General features: G+C 41.3%; 1 protein-coding gene across 6 annotated transcripts in view; it reads right to left on the bottom strand.

Annotated features, from left to right (window-relative positions):
* Positions 1-23,278, bottom strand: part of LOC128811910 (glypican-5-like) — a 434,871-nt gene that overhangs the window by 279,749 nt on the left and 131,844 nt on the right. The gene's annotated exons all lie outside the window — the stretch shown is intronic.

Here is a 23,278-nt window from a genome sequence, read left to right as displayed (position 1 = left end):
ACAGGGGAGGATTTGACATCACGTCCACTATGACCCAAAACCAAAGTGAAATAAACAAATGAGGAAAACACTATCTCCTTTAATTACACCATTTCTGAGTGGCCTAAGAAAAAATAGTACTTACAATTTCCATATTTCACACATTTCAAATGGCACATGGTAAGTATTATACACCCAAACCACTGACTGGGGTGCTAGAATTCATGGACAGGGCAAGAAAGGGATCAGTTTCCAGATTATTTTTAATGACACAGAAGACAGTAATCCAAACCTTTCCCACTGCTTTCTTTGGAAGCTCTCCAACAAAAAGCCTCTGACTTAAATCATCCTTGCACTCCTCTGGGTGGCAAGCAGCTCCAGTCGGGGCAGGAGATCTGTCACTCCACACCTCCCAAGGCCTGGCCAGATAATGGGGTTTTGGTCTAATCCTCCTCTCCATTCATGGGAACATCCCTGTGCTCTGCAGCAGAGCCCCAAGTGGCCCGGAGATCAGCCCCACAAAGAGCAGACACAACGCACAGCTCCAGATTAGCACACACGGGCAAGGTTCTGCAGCAAAGCCTGCACTGTGCTGTCCCCAGGACAGCTCCCTGGGCAGCTGACTCGCCTGCTGTGATAAGCATTACAGCCCTTTTTAGCACAAAGTGTACTTTAACTACACAGATAATACAGCATAGCTCACTGGACATTCAGCAGCAGCATTTTGCTGCAGAAAAATCACTTCAGCACTCACACTGCTATTACAGCAACTAATACCTTGGAAGTGCTTATAAAATCCTGGAAATTAAGAAACCAGATACACTCGAGTTGAAAAAGATGAAAGTACTTTCTTGGCAGAGAAACACTTTGCCAAGTTTCAGACTGAAGCAGAGCTGACAACAATTCTGTAAGTTGGATACAGGATAGAAATCTTGACACAATCTAAATTGTGGTTTGTTCTGTGCTACTCACAGTGTCAAAAGAGGTTTTTGTTTGCCACATCACCTCAATGTGTTAATTCCTAAAGGAAACCCAAACATTGTTTTTATCATAGTAAAAACTCAATAGAAATATTACATAAAACCAGGTGTTTAAGTTTCCTCCCTATGCATGGTCCCTTACAGATATTCAGCTTATCATTAAATTATGGGAGCAGGGACTGTTGTCTGCAATGCCACCAGTCTTACACTCTTCCCTTATCGTCCATATCCATAAAGGCAGAACTGCAGGCATCACTCTCCTTACCTGAAAACTAAATTAAATTCATTTATCAATGTGCTAGTCTTGTTATTTTCCCAAGAAAATAAAAGCCCCAGTGAAACATATGAGCAAAACATCCATTGGCAGCATACATCCCAAAAAAGGAGATTTCAGCAGATTCCTGGGATACTAAGTTGCAGGCTAGAAACCATGTAGCATTTTATTTTCAAACCTCTTAACTGTGAAATTCTGCATTCTATTAAATAAAATTCTGCATTATTCTGAGACAAGTGTGAAATCATTATATGTAATAATGACATTTATTTTTCATGGCGTAAGGGAAAAATTGTGATGGCAAATAGCTTCATTCCTCCTGCAAGACAAGCCCTCACAGCCAAAACATGGCACAAAAATACTGCTTGGGATAATAGATGTGCTGCAAACCCCTGTAAGGCATCATGTGCTTCCTTCTAACCACTGGTCAGACACAAAATGTGACTCGTGCCTGAGGGCAATTACATTGCAAAAGGAAATATGCAGGTCCTTTTCTATTTTTAAGGCATTAAGAGATGTTTGAGACAATCAAATTACCGTTCTTAGGCCTTTAAATCAGAAATTATTTAAAGGGGCTTCATGCAGTCAAATGATATGGCAACAATGGACAGCTTGAGTTGTGGCTGTACAGGGCAGGAGCTGCTGAGGTGATTAATTATGTGCTTTTTAGTGCACTTTGTGTGGTACTTTCTACAAAGTTTCTAAACTCCAAGGAAGGTTTACCACTATCTGCAAGACCAGCTTCTCATCTATGCCATCAAATACAGCAAACTTCAGATCGTTATGAACTCATAAAAAGCTGAATTCTAAGCCTAAAGATACACTGGGAGAATTATTTGATCATTTTTCACCGCCTTTGGCTTCAACACAACCCTACCAGCAGCATGGAATATATTGCAAATATATAAATTCTGAACAGAAATAAGCCTTATCTCAGATAATCCAACATTTGATGAAAATATCAGATTTGGAAGTTTTTTGTCTTCCACTTGTATGAAAACAAATAGGAAGGTGGAGAGCAAGGTTTGCTCCCATGCTGCTGAGAAATCCCTTTTTGGTTTAAGACTACAGGAAAAGTGAAACAACAGTTAGTTTTGAATTTTGAACGCCCACACTGGTGACTCCTTAATGAAAGTCAGGCAGCATCACCTTCTACGGGGAGAATTTTTTTCAAACCATGTGCTCACCAAACACTTGATTCCCAGCACTGATGTGCCTGGACAGTCCAAAACACTGATCAAACACAGCTCACCTCTGGAACTTCCCATCTGTCCTGCTGGGGCTATGGAATGACCTGTGGGGACAAGCCCAGCTCTGCCAAGATCCACACTGGATTTGCTGCTCCAGTGACAGCACCACCCTGCCGGGCCACGCAGCTAAAATTTTTTAGATTGGTCTTTATACCCTACTTAAAGCCACACTGCTACATTTTTTTCCACTGACAGTTGTGTTAACTTCATACGACGTAGTCAGCTGCATCATCAGTCACTGCAGTAATTTCCACCCTAATCTCCAACACCTTGAGAGAACACCTGCCAGTCATATGCTGCTATTATTATTTATGTGACAGTTCTACCATCAAATGTGCTGGGCCTGCAGCCTGCCCCAGCCCTCACATGCACTCAAACTGGATTATGCTCAGTCTGACACACACACATGAAGCGTGGAACAGAACTCCCCAGCTAGTTAAAGTCAGAAAGTGGTGTGTTTATTGACATTGGGCACAAATAATTTGGAATTATTTCCCAAAGACAGGTGCAAAAAATCACAGGCTCCTGCTCTCTATTTATCTAAAAAGTCTTATACATCCATCTAATTCCCAAAATGCCTAATACATATTCATTACCTAACCCCGCCTACCCCCATTTCATATTAAAATGTATTTAAATGAGTCTGAAGTTCCTTTCACACCCACGCAGTCTCCTGATTGAACTGGGGTGGAGGGTTCTGAAATGGGTCAGTGGGCTCTGAAATTGGACAGTGGGCTCTGAAATGGGACAATGGGCTCTGAAATGGGACAGTGGTCTGCTGAGGTCAAAGTGACCCTTTACTTTTGCCTTGTTGGCAGGCTTTGGACCCCTTGGCTATAGCTCAAGTTTCAGGGCCCAGGTGCAGGCCATGGTCCTTTTTTTCACAATTAAATCTTCATCACATCCTGCTTCTTTAAACAGAGTAAAGACAGGCAGGTAATATATTACCCTAGCTTTAACTACTTTATCTGCTAATAATTAGCTATCCCTTATTATTTCTACTCTTCTTGCTATACTCTTAATTGTTTCTATCATCCCTAACTAAATCTAGCTAAACTTTTAACTCTTTCCACTTCTTCAAACCCTTTATTCACACACAGACGGACAACCACTGCTCTGCAGGTGCAGCATTAGTGCTCGTTCATCCCAAGCATGGCACAGTTCGGTTTGGAGCAAGAGCTCCCTTCTGACAGAAACACATCCACCCTCATACAGAGGACACTTCCCTTCTCCTCAGCCAGCAGCTACATCTCAAATTCTTCATGCAATGAGAATCACAAAGCTTCCTGCCTTATCTCACAGCACCTTTTGCACTGTAACACCACTGACTTCTTCAGTAGGATTTAATCCTGCTTTAAATCCACTGCATGTCACAAAATGCTGCAAGAATGGAAGTGTTTCTGCTAAAGAATAGTGCTACAGGGAGAAACGAATGTAGGAGGAATGTGTCAATCTGCTCAGGGACGGCGTACCGGCATTCTCCAAATATCTCCCCTATTTTCCCACCACCTGGGGGTCTCTTTGGGGAAAACCAGGTAGATATTAAGTTTCTCATGTCACATAAAAACCACATTCACCAACTTGCATGATCTCCTTTCAGCAGGAATGGCTGCTTGAGTTTTTTTAACTGCTGTCACCTTTGTTTTAGTCTAATCGAGTGCAACAGCTCTCCAAGTTTGTGTCCAGGCCAGCACCTCTTCTCATGCAGCCTTATCCTCCAGACAAGAAGCAAAGATGCAGAAGTACCATGCATCTATTTGCCACACTTTCGACAACAAAAATCTTTCCGGGCGTGTTTATTTTGTTAGGCTCTGAGACAAACAGCAACACAAGCTCAAGGAACGATGTGAGCAGAGATTCAGTGAAGTGCACAGAGCTGGTGTCAGAGCCTGCATTCAGTGTTGTCTTCATCTCATGAGCCCTGGATTTCTTACAGTGTATGGAAGGCAGCAGATGTGGTCTCAGGGAACACACAGATAGGAGCTTTCCAAGAAAATCTGGACTGACATATGATAGCCATGCTTAGAGCAGGTTCATTTGCTTTCCTCATTCCTGCAAGACCTTCACAAACTATTTAGATCCTTATTCTGTAAGCAGATGTGGGGTTCAGATGGAGAGCATTAGGCAAGGTTAAGCAACTTCCAACTTGCTGGATTATGATTTAGCCCAAACCTACATTCTTTTCCTTCTAGAGATCCAACACGGGAATATTAGCATGGAAAGGATTTCACCAAAACAAAGACAACCTAAACACCAGATACCTCTGCTCACAGAGGATTATTTCTGCCCCAGAGTAGCTGAGGCTAAGATATTAATGCCTGGACCCCCTTGTCTTCAAAAACCAGATACCTCTGCTCACAGAGGATTATTTCTGCCCCAGAGTAGCTGAGGCTAAGATATTAATGCCTGGACCCCCTTGTCTTCAAAAACCAGAGTCCTAACACTCACTGCAAACCATGACATGCCTGTGTGAAAGGGAAGCTCCTGCCACAGAAGCTGGCACCTTGCCCACAGAACTGCCCAGGTAAGACCATTCTACTAAAGCAGCAGCTCTCCAAGGAATCAGTGATTCCCTGCACTCTGCAGTAACTCACTGCCTGCTGGACTTCCATTTAAAAAATCCACAAACTCCTTAAAAAAAGAAAAAAATAAACAGTTATATTATAAACATCACAAAAATATTTAACAATGTTCAAACCCCAAAACTATCTATATAGAACCTATACAGAAATAACATCTGTGTACATTTTAGATTTTGACTGTAATCAAGAAAGAAGAATGACAAATTTAAGTAGCTCCATTATTTGTCTGGTCTCTCAGGACCACACTAATATTTGGCTCATTTCCTTTCAACATCTTGCATCTATTACAGAGCTCCAGAATGAATGAAAGCTACACTTGGTTGAACAATGGCTTCCTTTTCATGTTTTCATGTCCATTAAGATTTCTGCATCTTTACAGCTTGCCAAAATAAAGAACAACATATTAATATTTTACAGCAGTAGAATTTAAGTACAAACTTTTGCAATGTGCTACAGGGAGAACAATGTACAAAGCAGAAAAGTCACACCCAGACATACATCTACATGGCACACAAATAATAAAATTCATCACTCTGCTTTTTGGGTGTACGTTGATTTCTAAACATGTTTAAAAGAATATGAGCAGAGGGTGCTTAAAAAACATCATTAAAGAAGATGAACAAGTGGTTCGGTTTGGGTTTTTCTCAGATTACTTTAAAAAGGGATGTAAATGCAAAGGAAATTTTATCACGTTTGCAAAGACAGAACTCAAAATTCATTCATTCATTCATTCATTCATTCATCCATTCACTCATTCATTTAACTGCTTTTGTAAACAACTTCATGTAACTTTCAGCTTAATTTCAATTCTGTGACATTTTGCTAGGAGCAAAATTTCCAAGCATTCAAAATTTCCTACTTATCTTTCTTATTTATCCCCCTGCAGAACACAGAGCCAAAGCTCTTTATTGATACCCTACTTTCCCATGTGCCTTACTGGTTTTAGAACGGCAGTCTTCCTACACATAAACACAGTTGCTCCTGATGAAGCTGATAAGAAATAACATGTTAATAAACATGACTAATGAGAGAATGATGTCTACCACATCGTGACTGACACATCACCAGCATTTGCAGGAAACACAGCAACCTTGCTCCAAAACCATTCTGGGCCAGAGGAAACCCTGGAAGTGCTGAGAATCTGGGCCAACCAGAAGCATCTCTTGCTTCCTACTCACCTCCTGTAGCTGCTTTTAACAAGGCAGGGCCAAAACAGTTTCAGAAATAAGCAAGCAAAGTCAAATTTGGCAAGAGGGAGGAAAAGAGAAGTTTGAATTTACTCAGCTTGACAGTCTTTAGAGTTCATCAGTCCTTCACAATATAGACTAGATGGGAACAAAGCAGCTTTCCATTACTGTGCATAGGGGCGAGGTCTTTATTTAACAGCCTCCCCGTGAGCTTGTCTACATTGACAACATCAGATAAATACCCTGTTGTGTAGCTGTTGTAGAAACTTCTGCCCAAGCTGGAAAGAAGCCTATGCCTCCTTCTCTGTTCACACCCAACAGCTATGGACACTGCTCATTAATCAGAAATCAATGAGGAGAATTATTTACAGGCTACTATTACCTCCTTTAAGCTCTGCTGGATTCCAAGTGCAATTCAATACTGTTTTTAACTTTAAAAAACTTATGAGAAGTTGTAAGGGCTTTAAAAAGTTCTAGAAGTGAGACTTTGGGAGCATAAGAACACTTTCCTTCCTGGCCTTTCCTCCAGTGCTGGGAGCTGGGACAGTGGTTTGCCACAAGAAAGCCTCATGCAACGTGCGTGTCAGAGCAGCTGATCCCTGCTGCAATTTGGGAATGTGGGCAAAGCCATGACACTTGGGAAGACCCATTTCCACATGTTCTGCTGGAAGACTGACTTCCAAGAGCAGTAACAGGAAACACACCATTGAAGGACCATCTGAAAATGTCTTAGGCGGAAGATTAGTCTTGCTTCTTTTATATGCACAAGTCTATTCTGGCAGCCTTGGCACAGCTTTGCAGTTATATAGGAAATAACCACCCCCCTCAGACTGCTGCCTCAGCCAGCAAACCCACACCCTTTGCTCCATAACACAGTCCTACAGGACACTTCTTTCTTTTACTATTTCTTCTTCTCCATTTTTGTAAGTTTAAGCAGTTTATTATACATTCTTATACAAGGAGAAGGGGGCGGGGGTGAAAATGCAGCTCATTTTGCTGCCACCAATGTACACTAACTTTGGGTTATTCTGGTATTTGATTCCATCAATAATAGAAATAACTCCAGGTTTAAAAGAGGCTGACTGCCTCAGAGGCTGGCGAGGCAAAGGGAAAACAGGCAGTGGATGCACAAGCCCAGGAGATGCCTTAATAACAACAGAATGGGCCAGCAATAAACACAATAATTTGTTCTGTTCTGGTAAGTTTGCCATGAAATCACAAATAATGGTTCCTGTAGATTGTGCTGGGGAACGTACCCAAACTGCTGGAAGTGGAAACCAGAGTGCCCATATTCTTCAGACTTAACGGCCTTGGCTTCATCATTTCTTCATCATTTACAAACCAGCAGTGCTTAACAAGTTACAACTAACTGCAAAACTATTGGCCAAAACCAGACTAGAGACAGCTCTACACTCTGCTGCCCCAAAGCAAAACTGTCCTTATTAAAGAAAGCATTACATGGAAGAGTTTTCTAGAAAATAATTAAGTTGTTACACTTCACAGAATCAGCTACAGTTTGCTGGCTTGCCTTTGTTCACTACATATTTCACCTTCCAACTTTTTTGTGAATACAATGAATGAGCTGGTAATTAAATCTAGATGTTTATTATTTCTGTATACTCAATCTCAGTACAGTTGTACATTATTTTATACACTGTAATTATAGGGTAAAATGACTTCTTTTTCAAGTGAGCAGTCTCAAGTAAAACCAAGTCAGTTGGCTGGCAGAAAGCTGGAGACCAGATGTGGAATTAACCTTTTATGACACTGCTGGGCTTCCACTGACAGATAAATAAAGCAAGGAGTTCTCTGGGAGTGTTTGTGCAGCAGAAGGCTGATGGACACCTAGCAGCACCATGGAAAGATGATCCAAAAGAGCAGGTAAAGCCCTGAGGAGAATGGCTGGATGTGGCACAGAGCCGTGGCTATCACTCTTATTCCCCTCTCATCAAAACAGAACTCCTAAGGATGGTTCATAAAATTCTTATCTGCCAAGTTCAAACCTGTCAGCTGTTACTTAATAATATCAATTCACAGTTTTAACAGGATTTGCAGAAAGATAACTGAAGAAAGAAATACAGCTGTGCTTCAACAACATCATCTGTGCCCTTCGCTGGCTTTCCAAGGACAAGTGATTTATAAAAAACACTTCTCACAATCTATGAGGGGAACCCCACAAGCAGTTGTGTATCTGTAGGTAGCCAGCTGGTCACACAACTGTAACCACCTGAAGTCATTTGGAGGTTCAACAGCCAGAGTTCTCTGATTTATTTGATCAGTCACTTACGGGGACAGTGATGGCAGGAAGCCACAGCTACAGCAAGTAGCACAAAATTCCCAGGATGGATTCCAGCACAAAGCACTTGCAAAACAGCTCTGAATGACAACTCTGGAACCATCACTGTTTCTTTCAAGGCAGGCCCACAGGAACAGTCTACACTGCTTAAATTAGGACTGATCTAATTAGTCTAACGAACAAAGTTTTTGCCACACAAAAAAAGCATCCAGTTTTATTTTTCTGGGATAAACCCCTGTGTATTGTTGCAAAGATGCACCATCAGCTGAGAAGGTAACATTTTTCCTTATAAAATAAAGTTTTCTGGTAAAAAGAAACAGCTTGAACAGTATTTTCTTAGAAATTAACCATGGCTCATCACTTCAGGGGATGAGGTAAACCCCTGGTGTCTTTGCAAGTAAGCATCTTGCTGTGAGGTGAAGTGGGGTTGGACTTTTTACACATTTTAGCACTGTTACAAAAACATAGCCCTAAAAAGTATGTTGGCCTAACAATCCAAGACTTGCATGGCCCAAGACAGGATGAATACTGGCTCTAAAAAATGGACTCGATGGAGCAGACACCTGTGGTTCCTTTGAGTGAGCAGAACCTCCAGCACCTGCTGCAAAGAGCCTGCACGCTCTTTGTTCCTGTTTTAAATACACAGTGGTTTATTCAGCTATAACTGCACATTTCTCAAAGCTGATGGGGCTGCTATCCAAGCACCCAGTGAAGGGTGGAGCCCCAGGCATCATCAGGCCATGTCCAATTCTGGGCTGAGCTGAGGGGTGACACTGCTCCTGGGGACAACATGTGTCACACACTGGCACCCAAAAATGCCACTGCCACTGGGAAATGGTGCAAAACCCTTACCTCATTCTTCCTGGGGTTCCATAACCTTTATTTTTCTACGAGTTAAGCAGTTTTTCAGAGCTGAGAATCACTGCACTACACATGACAGCATGGCGTAGTTGGTAAGTGAAAATAATGCCTATATTGCAATCTCTAGGATTATGGCTTCCAGGTAATCTCTTCCCACAGGCTGCTGGACAGAACAAAAAGGTATCACTTCTCCTTGGACTTCCTAAACTACTCTTATCAGAAGGACCTTTGGAATGAACTATTTAGTGTCAACAGTGTAGTTTCCAGAACTAAACCAAACTTGTGAGAGAATCTCTGCACATTCATGACTGCTGTATGGGTTGGCAGGATTGCCTGAGGCAGCACATCCTTTATCTTGGCGCTCCAAATGCTCTGGGCCTTTATGGAGCAAAAAATCCTCTTGACTGGAACCTGTGCCTAGGTAAGGGCAAGGATAACATTTAAATGACAACATGTGTAAGGCACACACACACAAATATCCAGGAGCAAGCAAGTGGACAGTGGCCAGAAAATCCAAAATGCAACTGTGGACACAGCTCATGTACAAGTAAAATGTGGCTGTGTAGAGATACAGTTGATATTGCTGGTTTACATTGCCTGAGGAGAGGGACTATTCAAATAAATACTAGGCAAAAAAAAGGCCAAAAATTGCTTCTGCAGCCCTCCTGCAACTGAAAACCACAGAGAAAGTAAGAGCTGTGCCAACTGTGCCCCGTGCCAGGTACTAACACCAGGGAGAGCAGATGCCATGGCTGGAGAAAGAGAGGGCACTTAACGCTGGTGGTCTCCTGGAGCTCAGACACTGCCCAGGGACACAATGGGGCCTGGCCAGGGGCCAGCCAGGCCTGCCAAAGCCCTGCAGACAGACTGCTCTCTGTTGGGATGCCTCAGCATTTTAGCTCTTATATTTTTCATGTATCTGTAATCCTGCAGTTCTTTAGTGTATAACTCTGAACTCCACACACAGTGTGAGCTGCTGCTTTCCCATTTTGGGCAGACACAAAAATTCCTCTCCAGGCCTGGCAGTCAAGGACACCTCACTGACTCAGCCCCAGAGATGGAAACAAAAGTCAGTTGTAGGGAGCAAACTTGGGGCAAATGACTTCATTACCTGAAGCTGGAATTGGAAGATGAACCTCCAATATGCAAATGGACCAAACTTATGAAAGTGTGAAAACCTGTGAGCTGTGGTCCATTTTTGGGTGTAGCCCCTGGGGGGGGGTTCATCTGCCCTGAATGTACCTGAAGGTCCTTCAATAAATAGAACTGCTTTTTATTCCCTTAATTTTGTCTGGCCTCTGTTTTTAGGTAGTACCAAAAGGCATCAGCTGCTTGGCTTGCACAGTGGCATCAATGATCCCTGAGGCACCAAACGCTGGGACTAACCTGTGAAGTATAAAACACAAAACCTATCTTTAGAATCTAGAGGGGACCAGGGTGTCCAGGACACTCTAAAACTTGCCTCTGGAACACTGCTGTACTGCAGGTTCATGTTTCCTGCAGAAATACACTTCAGAGTCGCCAGTAACTTTGGCATACAAAGAAATTGAGGTATTTATTTGTATATATTGGATGTATTAAATACTATCGAGAAAGGAAAGTACAAAATAGTACAAGACTTGCAGTAGTTAAGAAGAAAGAACCAAAAAATCCATCTCATGAGTTAATCAGGAGAAAGAAGGAAGATGCAGAAGATTTTTCATTCTTCTGGTAATATTTTCATTAACAGAAAAGCAACAAGACAGGGGTCTCTAGAGAGAATTTTCTCGACCCTCTGATTAAGGAGTTCAACTGGCAGTAGGAAAACTAATATGTTTGTTTCATAAGGTCATGAACTATTTCATGATTTCCAGCTGAATTAGTTAGGTGGTCCATTAAGATCTATTTCTAAAAATCTAAGCAAAAAATAGCTACAAGAGACAGAATTCGTTTAACAAAAATGAAATATGGGGGGACATGGCTTATTTTTTATGTTTTTGTTTAGGTACTAACATAGAAATACAAGAAATAATGTCCACGTTCAGCTAAAGAGTAAGGTCATAAGTAAGACTAAACAAAGTTTTAAAAATCTAAATTAAATCTGTATTTACGAACAACTTTAAAACTCTCTCTGTGGAGAGCAGCAATGAGGCAGCCCTGTGGGAGCAGCAGCGCAGCCCCTCCAGCCCAGCCATGCCAGCTGGCCCAAGCACCGTGTCCCTGTGCCCATGCTGAGTGTGTGTGGGCACCTCCTTCAGCTGCCCAGAACAGCAGCAGGGCTCTCACAGAACCACCAGGCTGGACGAGACCTTTAATATCACTGAGTCTAACCCAGCCCCAACTCCTCAACTAAACCCTGGCACCCAGTGCCACATCCAGTCTCTTGTTAAACACGTCCAGGGATGGTGACTCCACCACCTCCCCAGGCAGCCATTCTAGAGCTTTATCACTCTTTCAGTAAAAAACTGTTGGAATCCTGGATGCTGAGAATTTTAAACTTTCTGTGCTGGAGGTCACAGACCCACAAGAGAATATTATATTTGACCTGAGGCCATGGGAAAGGCTTCCAAAATTGATTGATAGCACTGGGATTATGGGTGTGTAGTTTGATTAGGAGTGTGTAATATCACAGGGTGGAAAACTTAGGAGTTTAAGGGTTTAGAATATAGCAATATGTGGGGTAAGATGGAGGTTTTAGAGCGAGCAGTGGCTGGTTGTTCTTCTTCACAGGTTTGGGCGGTTGTGTGTAATTGGACAGAAAAGTCCACATTGCAGGGCATGGGTGGTTGGTTACTGGGTTAAAAGTGAAGATAATTTAGATGTCATTTCTTAGTTGGGTGGTTTAGCCTTAAAAGACCTTGTAAAGATTGATAGTTAGCCATTTTGTGCCTTGTTAGTGAAAGACTGCAACATAGATGGGAAAAAATAAACATCTAAGACTAAACATGAATTATCATCTCAAGTGCCTTCAATCCCAACCTTGACAGAGGCAGAAAAAGAAGTCAAGAACCAGCAAAAAAACTTTTTCCTAACAGCCAACCTAAATTTACTTAAATTTCTGACAGTTGTTGCCTGGAGAAAGAGCCCAACCCCAGCTGAGTACAACCACCTTTCAGGAGCTGTAGAGAGTGATAAGGTCACCTCTGAGTCTCCTTTTCTCCAGGCTGAGCACCCCCAGCTCCTTCAGTCCTGCACAACCACAGCATACTTCCCATGTGTCCAAAAGCACAGAACCTTGCTGCTGTTTCTTCTGGATTGACCAACAGTGACTTCATTTTAACTTCACCCAACCTTCTTTCTCTACGAAGGGGAGCCTTGGCAAAGCAAACTAAGGAAAATATTAAAGTACCATAGCTAAGACTGGTGCAGAGGCTCTTTTGTACAAGTCATCCTCTGCAAACATTTTAATTAAGTGGCTTTTGTGTTTTTCAGGCCCTTGGACAACTCCTATCCACAAAAACCAGCGACAGACCAGCACAAAGTATCCTCACCCAAATCTGAGCTGGAAACACCCTTTGGCATGGTGGCACAGACCAGCTGGGTGAGGGCCACTGGGCTCCTCAGCAGCACCCCCAGAATCATTTAAGTCATCTAAGATTAAAGGCAGAGGTATTGCCCTTGGAGAAAAGACACAGGAATGCAATGCTTGAAAAACAGAAACCACTCCTGCAGCATCTATTTTTGGCTGTGTCCTCTTGTAGATTACTCTGAAGACATATTTGATACCACAACACTGTAAGGTAATTGAAAGGACATGTTTGCTTGGAGAATCTGACCTTGTTCATGGACTTTCATTCCACTCTGAACAAAGAATTTCACTAGACTATTGAAAAAAAACAGTGGACAAGACTTCCATGACTGATTTCAATGGAGACTGAATCCAAATCACTGTCAATTTAGGAAAATATTCAGGGTGTTGCTTTTTAAAATTTCACATGCTTACAAACCTCACTCAATGGAAAAAATTAAAAGTGAATCAATAGCTAAAATAATCCTATAAAAATAGAACACATATTTCTTTATGGTGAATAGTTTCCCCTCAATTTATCTGCCAAATTCCTTCAAGTAAAGTGACTGGCATGTGTTGAACACATGGGTCAGAGCTGGCAGAAGTACATGTGCTGGTGATTTGATAGCTGACCAGATGTGAGTGGAGAACTAGCTCCAGCTATTCCCGAGGGAAGGAACATGAAACCCGTTACCACTAATCAATCAGAACACCTATTTTTCTCCTGAAATTCCTTCCTTAGAAAATACACAAAGGTAAGTTTTTTCCAGTCACACTGGCTGCAGACATTTTACAGGGCAAGTCCCCACCACACCAAAGACAAATAAAACCACTGTGACACTGTATTTCTACATTGCCACACAAATCCAGACACCTTTTCAGATGAGCAGAGTTCACAAGATCACAGAATTTGCTTATATTTGACAAGTTGCACATTGCAACCTCGTGCTTGCTTATTTTTGCCCTAACTTTGAGGTGAGATGACTGGCCTGCAGCTCCCCAGGTCTTCCTTGTTTTCCTTTCTAAAAGAGGGTTTCTCATTTTCCAGTCAATGGGAACTTAGACTGCCAAGATTTCTCTAATATGATGGACAGTGGTTCAGCTACTTTATCTGCCAGTTCTCTCAGGATTGGCATCCCAGAAGAGTTCAAGGGTAGATTTTTGTGGGAATGCATTTTTTTCCTTCTCCTACTTTCTCACATTGTGTTATCAAAGTAATCATTGCACTGCTTCCTCTGTTGCTTAGGGTTATTTTGTAAATTGCTGAGGGTTTTGGTTAAACATGGGTCATTAGTGATGGGAACTCAACTGCAGAAATATTATACTTGGAATCGAGGGCCAAAGCATCCATCACATCCGCCACACTGAAATTTTAATATGCAATTGTTAAAATCTCTCAAATACCTGCAGCTTTTATAGTTCTGCTTAAGGTTTTGCAATCTTTCACTCAACAACTTCATGAAAAATAAAGGTTGCAGATAAATCAATCTGGTAATGAAAGCAAATTAGGCATTCTGCTCCAGCAGAATTCCAGCATAAATGAGTACGCTGAGATTGACTGCAGCAATAAAATGAAATGCTCTCCTGAATTCCAATTCAGAGTTTCCCTTTCCAGGAGCTTCAGAGGAAGTTCAGCAAACAAGTTTTCAGAACTAAAGCACCAAAACTATGATCTGCCTAAATGGTACCATAAGCTTTGACAAGCCCCAGCCAAGCCAGAAATCTCACTTAATTCTCATGACAGTCCTGGCTTTTCAGCAGCATGGGTTTTTTAACACACCAAAGCCAATCAGTTACTTTTATTCTCTCATTAAGACAAAAAAGTTAATTCTAGACAGAGAGGTTCACAGTAACTCTTGCTCTTCTATCCTATAAACTCAGTTGATTTTAATCACTGAGTGCTGTCCTAAATTTGCTTAATTTACACTGTATGAAGAATACTTAATACAGGGAGCAAACAGATGCTTAACCAGAAGGCAAAGTTTAAGAAGGATTTATCTTCTTAAAATGCTAATCCTCATTTCAAGGTCACATGGAATCAATAAAAATAAGTAATTTTTTGTACCTTGCTCATTTAGGTATCACATTTCTAGCCTAGTCAGATTTAAACAGTAAAAATGAAGTTTTAAAAAGGTGGTGGTGGTGGGAGAGTAACTGAAATATTCTGACAGCAATTTTGTTGGTTTTGTTTCAGGAGAAATGTCAAGATGTGACTATTTTCATAAACAAGTAAATTCTCCACTTTTTTTCTGCCTCTTTAAATTTAATAGACACCTCCCACTCTTTAGGTTCTACTCTCTGAAGCCCTAGAACTGACTGCTTATTTTAAAAGAGACCCTTTGGCATGAAGCTTTATCTGTGTAACCCTGGAAACGGGATGAAGCCCTTCAGAAGCACTGAAAGAAACCAAGAGAGGAACAACCACCCAACCAAAAAGGAAATTACTGGCAGGCTGAAAATGAGGGGGTAACAGATAACTCCTAAGAAATTCTGGGCCCTGAAGAAAAGCACATTTCTGCATTTCAGACCCTGTTCAAAAAAGCACTTTTATATAACAAGGTTTATCTTAGTTCTGCAGTGCTGTTCTTGATCCACAAAATCCCCACAGAACTTCAGTGCTCACTTAAGTTTGCTGCCAAGAAAGACGATTTGGAAAAGGGGGCCTTAAACTTTGCAGAATCATTTGAATTCTGTAAGGCCATTTCTGTTCCTCTGACAAATCTCCTGCCTTCTTGTTCCACAAAGGTCAGCTCATAGAAGAGTTTTCTTTTGTCTTTCAGATCAATCTTACATAATGATATTCTTCACAAGATTGTGAAAAAAGATGTTGTCTTGATTAATTTATTCTGGGAAATGTTAGGAACCAGCTCCCTGTAATAGAATAAAATATTTCAGTGAGAAGGGACCTACAATGACTACATCTAGTCCAGCTGCCTGACCAATTTAGGGCTGATCAGGTTGTATCATCTTGGTAAGGGCACTGTCCAAACACCCCTTAAACCACTGACAGGCCTGGGGCACTGAGCACCCTCCACAAAGCCCATTCCAGGCTCTGGCCACCCTCTTTGCTAAAGAAATGTAAAATGCCCAGACTAGACCTTACCTGGCACAGCTCTGAACCAATTTTTGGACCAAAAATTCTCCCATCTTGTGGAAATACCATCCCTAACATATTTTTACCCCATCCTCATGAAGGGAAGCTCTGTAAGAACCAAGAGCTTCCCATTTCAAGAGACTGCCAGAGCACCCCTTAAATAAAAACACATTGATGCTAAAAAGCCTGCTCTGTAATTTAGTGAGGCACAGCTAGAGACAGCACACCAAACAGTAATTTAGCAAACACACACTGAGCAAGAGACACAAACCATTACAGCAAAAGTAGCATCAGGTGAAGGGGTTTCCAAATTCAGAGGATATGACCTTGAGGACTGGTTTTCTTCAGAGACAAGGTGTTGGAGATTTGTCACTTGGGGAGTTTCAACATAATTAAAGGAGCAGAGCACTCAGCAAAGGAGAACTTTATAGGAGCCCTTGATCTGACTCTGAACAGGACAGAACAAATCAGTATTTACAAGCCTTATGAAATTTGAAGTTGTTTAATATACTTTTTTAGGCAATGCTGGTTCTTCAAGCAGGTTCAGGAACATTGTGAGTTTCTCTACAATACCTGAGCATTTCTTTCCCAATCCTGACCACACAGACAGAGAACAAAAGCCAAGCAGTCTGTCCCACTGGCCAGATAAACATCCATCTACATCTTCTTATGCCTGGTATTACAGCAGGCCCTTGAGGGATGCAAAAATGTACGCCCACTGCTCCTCCAAATCTGACATTTGATTTCACTCAAAGCTGCTTAAATATCACAGAAATATCCAGGGAGTATTCAGAAATTATTTCTGGATCTGGTGGTTAGCTGGGATGGGATGGCATGGACTTTTGGGACACAAAGCAGAGATGGATGCAGTCCCAGCTCTGAAGGCTGCCCTCAGCTGTCTCACACAAAGCTGATGAAGCCCTGCAGCTGACAGCTCCAGGGTACAGGGCAATGTGCCCAGGGGACCTGCCCAATCTCCCACAGTCCTTCCTGTCTTTAATATACCACAAGAATTTCTTGTTGTTTGTTTTTATGTCTTTGACTCTTCACTCTTCAAATTCCCTTTCAGCCTCTTCAGTTTCCTTCTCACAGTGCCCACTTTGGTCTGTGCCCCTGTCTTTAGGATTCACTAGTGTTGGATTTCCAGTTTCTGACAGCCATTTCTCTTGCTCAAATAACCTCCTGAACTCTGTGTTTAAGCATATGGATTCATTTGCCTTTCTGCTCCTTTTCTCAAAGGATGCTGTTCCTATTTGCAGTGACAGGCTGTGGGGGGCTTAAGTAGCTACTATGCCTAAACTAAGATTTTAATTTCTATACTTAATCACAGCCATGTATTTAAACAATGTTCATATTGTTCTAGTAATCAAGAGGGGACCCCAAGAATGTCAGTCATTATGTTTTCCTGTCTCTGTATAATCTACGTTGGACTTCAACTGTAAAACTCTATTGTGAGTATGAGATTTCCTGCAGGTTTAAATGCAAGTCTCCATAAAGCAGACCTACTCTTTAGCTGACTGAAGCAATAAAGGTAGCAGGTAATATTTGTGTCTCAATCAAATACAGCAGTGGCATCTCCAAAGTCTGTCCATATCACATGGGTAAGTGGTGGGTTGTTTTAGCTACAAGTATTTGTGCAAAAGTTCAAATAGCAAAACTCTCCAAGTGCCCTAGGCTCTGAAAAGCACAACATCTCTGGAAATACTGCTTATTAAAACTTCTGGGCAAGGTTTGCCATCGAGATCTTAGAGGTTTGCATGTAAGCGATAAATACAACTTGAAAAAACTTTCCATTTCCTGAGACGCTGGCAGACATCTCAGCCCAGAGTTCTCAGGCATCTGGGACTTGCTTTCCATTTCAACTAACCTGACAGCACAAAGTTAAAAATTAATTGGAGACTGATTTCCTTGCCACAGAAACCATCCCATTCCTTTCAGCAGGGCAGCTCTGAGAGGAAAGTCCTCCTCCAGCAAAGAGTACTGAAATTTATCCCCCACCACTGCATGGTTGGTTTCAGGGGTCTCCCTCAATCAATAAATTCATCAACAGACTAATGACAAAATTAAATTGCAATATATCATCCCTCTCACATCTTCAGTATCCTCCATGGATTTGCCTCCTTCAGCCTGTATGAATTAATCCCCTCCACTTCTGCAGACCATCCATCAGGCTTTTTCCCACCCTGATGATTCTCTATCTCCTTATACCACAGAATTCTTTCATCTCTGTTGCAAACTTTGGAAGAGTTTCCTCAACTCTGCTAATCCCTCTCTCCAGATGATTCTTCCTACAGCCAGATGACCTCCACAAGTCCTTTCCTAAGAGAATTTTGTCATTTCACATTCCTTTGTGTTCAGCTACTGAACAACACAGAAGTTGCATGTACAATAAGAAGCAGTAAGTTCATACTGCTTACCCAACTGAGTTGTAAATAGGCTGCAAATAGGCTGAAATGCACTTATTGGGGATTAAAGCTTTTATATGAAACTTGTAAATAAATATTAATGTAATTTACCATGCTATCTTTTAAGCATGCATTTGCTTTAGAAAGCACTTTGGAATACATTGATCAGCACTTAAAATAACTTTTATATCACGCAAAAAGATTGAAATAAAGATCTTCAAGACACAAGCAAATAGTAAATTTTCATTTATATCAACATTATATTGTTTTTACCATCAATGAACAATATTTAATAGATCTGCAATTTTACTGAACAAAGACAAAAGTACTGGTTCTTTCTAAAAATCTTAAAGATTTCAGTCCCACTTATGTAGTAAAATGTAGGTGGGAAGGGCAGCACAGTTACAATAAAGAGAAAGACATAAAGGCATGAAATCCTCTCCATTTTACAGCTACCTCTGGGGAAAAAAAATTATTTTCCTACAACTTAGCGTTGCACATAAAAACCAAATCCAGCTGCCTGCTAAACACAAGCATGACAAAGCTCCACAGCGAGTCATAAAGACTTCCCACGTTGTACCAGAGAGAGGAAGGAGCTTCTATTGAAGGCCTGTCACACCTATCAGCAAACACAAAATGTCTGGGCAGCCTGCAGCAGTGGAACAGTGCCAGGCCAGCCCTCGGTGGGCCAGGAGAAAAGCTGAAATGGCTTTCCCAGGGAAAAACTGAATTTGCTGCTGCTCAGGGACACTTCTGCAAACAGGGAGCAGCAGCAGGACCCTGCACTGCCCCAACAGCTGAGCAGCTCACAGCTGCATTTGCTGCCTGACACCTCCAACACCGAGGAGAAACTGCTCAGAAATTCTGGAATGGACATGCCAACAAAAGTCATTGAAAACTGCATTCACCTAGGTGGCTTAGAGGAAATAACTGTAGATTATTAATACTACATGAGAAAAATGCTATTCAACAACTCAAATTACTACTCTGGCTTTATCCAGTCATCAGCCTACATATTTTACACACTGCACAGTAATTTCACAATCTTAACTAGTGACCAGCTGTAAGTGTTTTCAGGAAGATCAAGGACATTTAACTGGGTGTACCAGTGGCAGGGGAAGCAGGGTGCTCCACACAGCCTTTCTTTCTGTGTGTTTTTCGCTGCTTCCCACCCTGACATTGGCTCCCTTCTGACAGGTGCCACTTTGCAGAGAGGCATTCCTGGAGTATCAACCTAAGCCTTTCCTGTCAGCTCAGTGGGTAATATTCTCTCCTTTTTCTGAGGACAGACCAGCTGCTGAATACAGATTTCTATATTAATAAATAAATAAATAAATAAATAAATAAGAACACAAACCACCACACCAGTAAAAAGAGCCAAGTTTCAACTTTTTTGAAGCGTCCACTTCAGAGATCACTGAAATCAGAGGCCGGATTATCATTCTGCCAGTCATTTCCTCCTCCTCTTTTAAGTTTGAATTTAAGAGTTACAGATTTGTCCAGATTTTGCCCCCACATGCCTCTCCTGAGCTGCTGAAGCACTGATGTATTGCACACATTTGCCTCGAGCTGTATCCCTGTGCTTTGTGTAATAACCCAGGGAACACTGAATTAGTGCTGCTCTGCTGAGCACAATGGCTAAATCTACCAAAAAGCATCAGACATTTCTAAAGTCATGCTGTGCAACTGGCCTAGACATTCATAATAAATGACATTTCCCAAAATATTCAGGCTTCCAGCAACAGGACATTTGTTTGCAAACACATGAATAGAGTAGTGTTAACTTGGAGCCACAGAGTTCAAATATTATCATAATTCTCAGAAACTGATAAGAAAGCGTAACTGGCTTTGGGGGGGAAATGGTAATGGCCTTTAAAAGATTTTTTATATTCCTTTTTGAGGTATTCCTTAAAATCTTCATTCAAAACCCACAAAACAAAACTCTTTTTCTGATGATAAATAAACTGATACAACAACCATTTTTTTCCTGCTTTGTTCGAAAAAGGTTGTTTCGTTTTTTTTTTTAAGAATGCAGAAATGGTAGGAAAATATGAACCATTATATAGAAAACATTCTAAAAAGAAAAGAGGAGCAAACACCAGCATGGAACAAGCTATCACCTAAAATCAACTGATAAGAACTGTTTGTCTCTTCAAAGAGCAAAATCCGATCCAGGAATAAGGTCACAGATCCTTTCACATTACCCAACTCTACCAAAAGCAGCAGACAGCACTCAGGGAGCATTCCCAGCAGTATGGCCACATCTGCACTTGATTGCCTGGAAATCTGACTCCAATCCCACATAAGGAAAGATGTTTTTTGAGGCCAAGTGTGAAAATTCTGCTTTGGCCACAGTGAATACAAGTGAGTGTTTTATGAGGTGTCTGTTATCTGTGCTGGCAGAAAGCAAAGCTGCAGAGCTGTTCCCACATCACTGATTTACCTCCACATGTCCATTATCTCTCTGCATTTCCTTTGATACACAAGTTATACCTTGAGGTCAACAGAGTTTGCATTTCTTTAAAACTGGGGTAAAACACATCTTTTTCATCTCTCGGCTCAGGTCTCTCTCTGCTATGGAGCAAAATCCCTCACACTCAATGCTGATTATTTGTCTAAGTTAAATGCACAAAGTGCACAAAATTTGTCTAAGATGCACAAAGTTAATAAACAACTTTTGAGTTCACAATGTTTGCTTACTATAAACAGCTACACTATATAGTCCCAATCTGTAACATTAAAAAAACAATCTTAAGCAATTAAGAAATGAAGCCATTAAGAACTGCTTAAGAAATTAGGAAATCTTAATTTATTTATAGTTAGCCTTATTGAGCCCAAAGGAGTACCCACGTGCACACAACTGAATGTGTTTGTGAGTACCACCATGGTTTGGACTGAACAGCACAGACTTAGGATATAAAACCTGAGGTCAATTACTCCTTAAGTGCTTCCAAAAATTCTGTAATTTAACTGGAATCCACTACTGTATAGATTTGAAACTGTACTCTGAGCTTTCCTTTATTTTTTCTGCAGCCTTATTCCCGTATCACCAGCTTCCTGACAGGTGAGGTATTTTTCTACTGACAGACTAGCAATTAACCTGCTGCCACAAAAGAATAACAGAGTAAAACAAAATGTGAAAAATGAAAGATTCATCATAGGTATCAGAGAGAAATCTAGAAACAGCATCGCTTCAATTAAGGCTCTTTTCCCTATGGTCATATAGTTTCTCCTGTACAGATCCACTGTTGTTCAGTTATTACTTCAATCTCAGGATTTAATTTCCTCCTCAGCACTTGAGATGCAAGTAGGAAGGAAAGCAGAGAATGAAAAATTGAAATCAAAGCCACTACACAGATCTTGTACTTCACCTTAGCTGATAAACCGGGAGCAGCAAAAGGTTCAGCTCCTTTCTCCCCAGCCCCAAGTGAAACTGAGCCAGCTTTAAAATCCCAGTTACCTTTTCCTCCTCAGAAAACTGAGTGGCTGCTGTTGCCTTTTGTTTGGTTATTTCCATTTCTCATTAACATTTCTGCCTCCTCAATGACAAAGCTCAAAACATTCAGCAGAAGCTACTTTGGCTTTAGAAGCACTTATTTTCATTAACGTCTTCAGCACAAAAAAAAAACACTTTCACATGTTGATTCAAATGACACTGTTCATTGAAAAATATTTTGACAAAAAACCTTAAGGCAATTCATCATTTCTCTTAGACATTCCTATTCCTGGAAGTGACTTCCTTCTACAGAAGCCTGGCATGCAAGCAGCACAAACACCACAGTGCCAGCGGGGAGCAGCTGCTGGATGCACTGGATCAGCCCTGTGTGCCCGGGCTGCCTGAGCTGGGAACTTCCACAGCAGCTGCTCCAAGCCTCTCTCAAGCATTTAGGCTAAGGACTAGCCCCAGTGGCACACCCTGGCTGTGGGATGTTTGTTTTCACCTCACCCACCTTTAACCATTACACTTCACAAATTGTACCTGCAAATATGAAATGTCTAAGACATTCTCAATAAGCATCTCTATGCACAAATTAAAAAAAAAAAAAAAAACAAAACAAAAACAAAACAAAAACAAAAAGCAACCAACAGTTAAAAACTGTTAAATGGTGGACTAAAAGTCACTAAGCCAATCTGATGCCATAAAAATCCATATTTATATATGCAAGTTGAAACTCTTTTGTGAAAAAAGTTGGCTTCTGTTGTGCCACCTGAGAGGTTTAAAGCAGTGACCATCCAAATGACAAATTAGGGAATCTGATGTTGTAGCTCTAGGCTATCTCTCCTGAATATAAGAAATACACACCTGCTTGAGTGAAACAAACCTGGCTTCTTTAGCCTAAACACACTCAGTTTATTGTGGACAGAACAGGCACCAACACAGGGACTACACCCATAGAGAAGGGGTAAAGCACACACAAACTCCACACAGCACAGGAGACCCACAGCACAGCCCAAGAATAATAAATCCTGACCAGAAATGGTCTGAGATTTCTCAATGGCCCTAATGATGCAGCTGTCAGATTATACCACAACAGACACTCTATTAAACTGATGGTCCCGTCCTGTGCCCTGCTCTCATGTAGAAAATCTGACACAGGAGGCAGGTAAAGCTCTCTGCTGCACAGAAAACCTGTTTCAGGAATGTGATGTGATTTCTACGCCTTAGAACAGCACAAATGGAAATCCCCCAGACATATCTGTCTACAGGAGGAGTTTCTATAGATCCACAGAACACTGGAAGGGCAAGAGAAGAGGACTGATGAACCCATTTCAGGAGTCCAAAAGTTTAAATAAGAAAAAGTCTATTACCAGATGCCTTCATATTCACTATTCAAAAACCTACACCTGCACTAGAGAATTCTCAGGAGTGAGAAAAGCTTAAA

Source organism: Vidua macroura, chromosome 10 (genome assembly GCF_024509145.1).
Source record: "Vidua macroura isolate BioBank_ID:100142 chromosome 10, ASM2450914v1, whole genome shotgun sequence".
In the NCBI taxonomy this organism is placed as follows: domain Eukaryota; kingdom Metazoa; phylum Chordata; class Aves; order Passeriformes; family Viduidae; genus Vidua; species Vidua macroura.
Note: the sequence above shows the minus strand (reverse complement) of the source record. Positions and strands in the feature narration are given on the sequence as shown.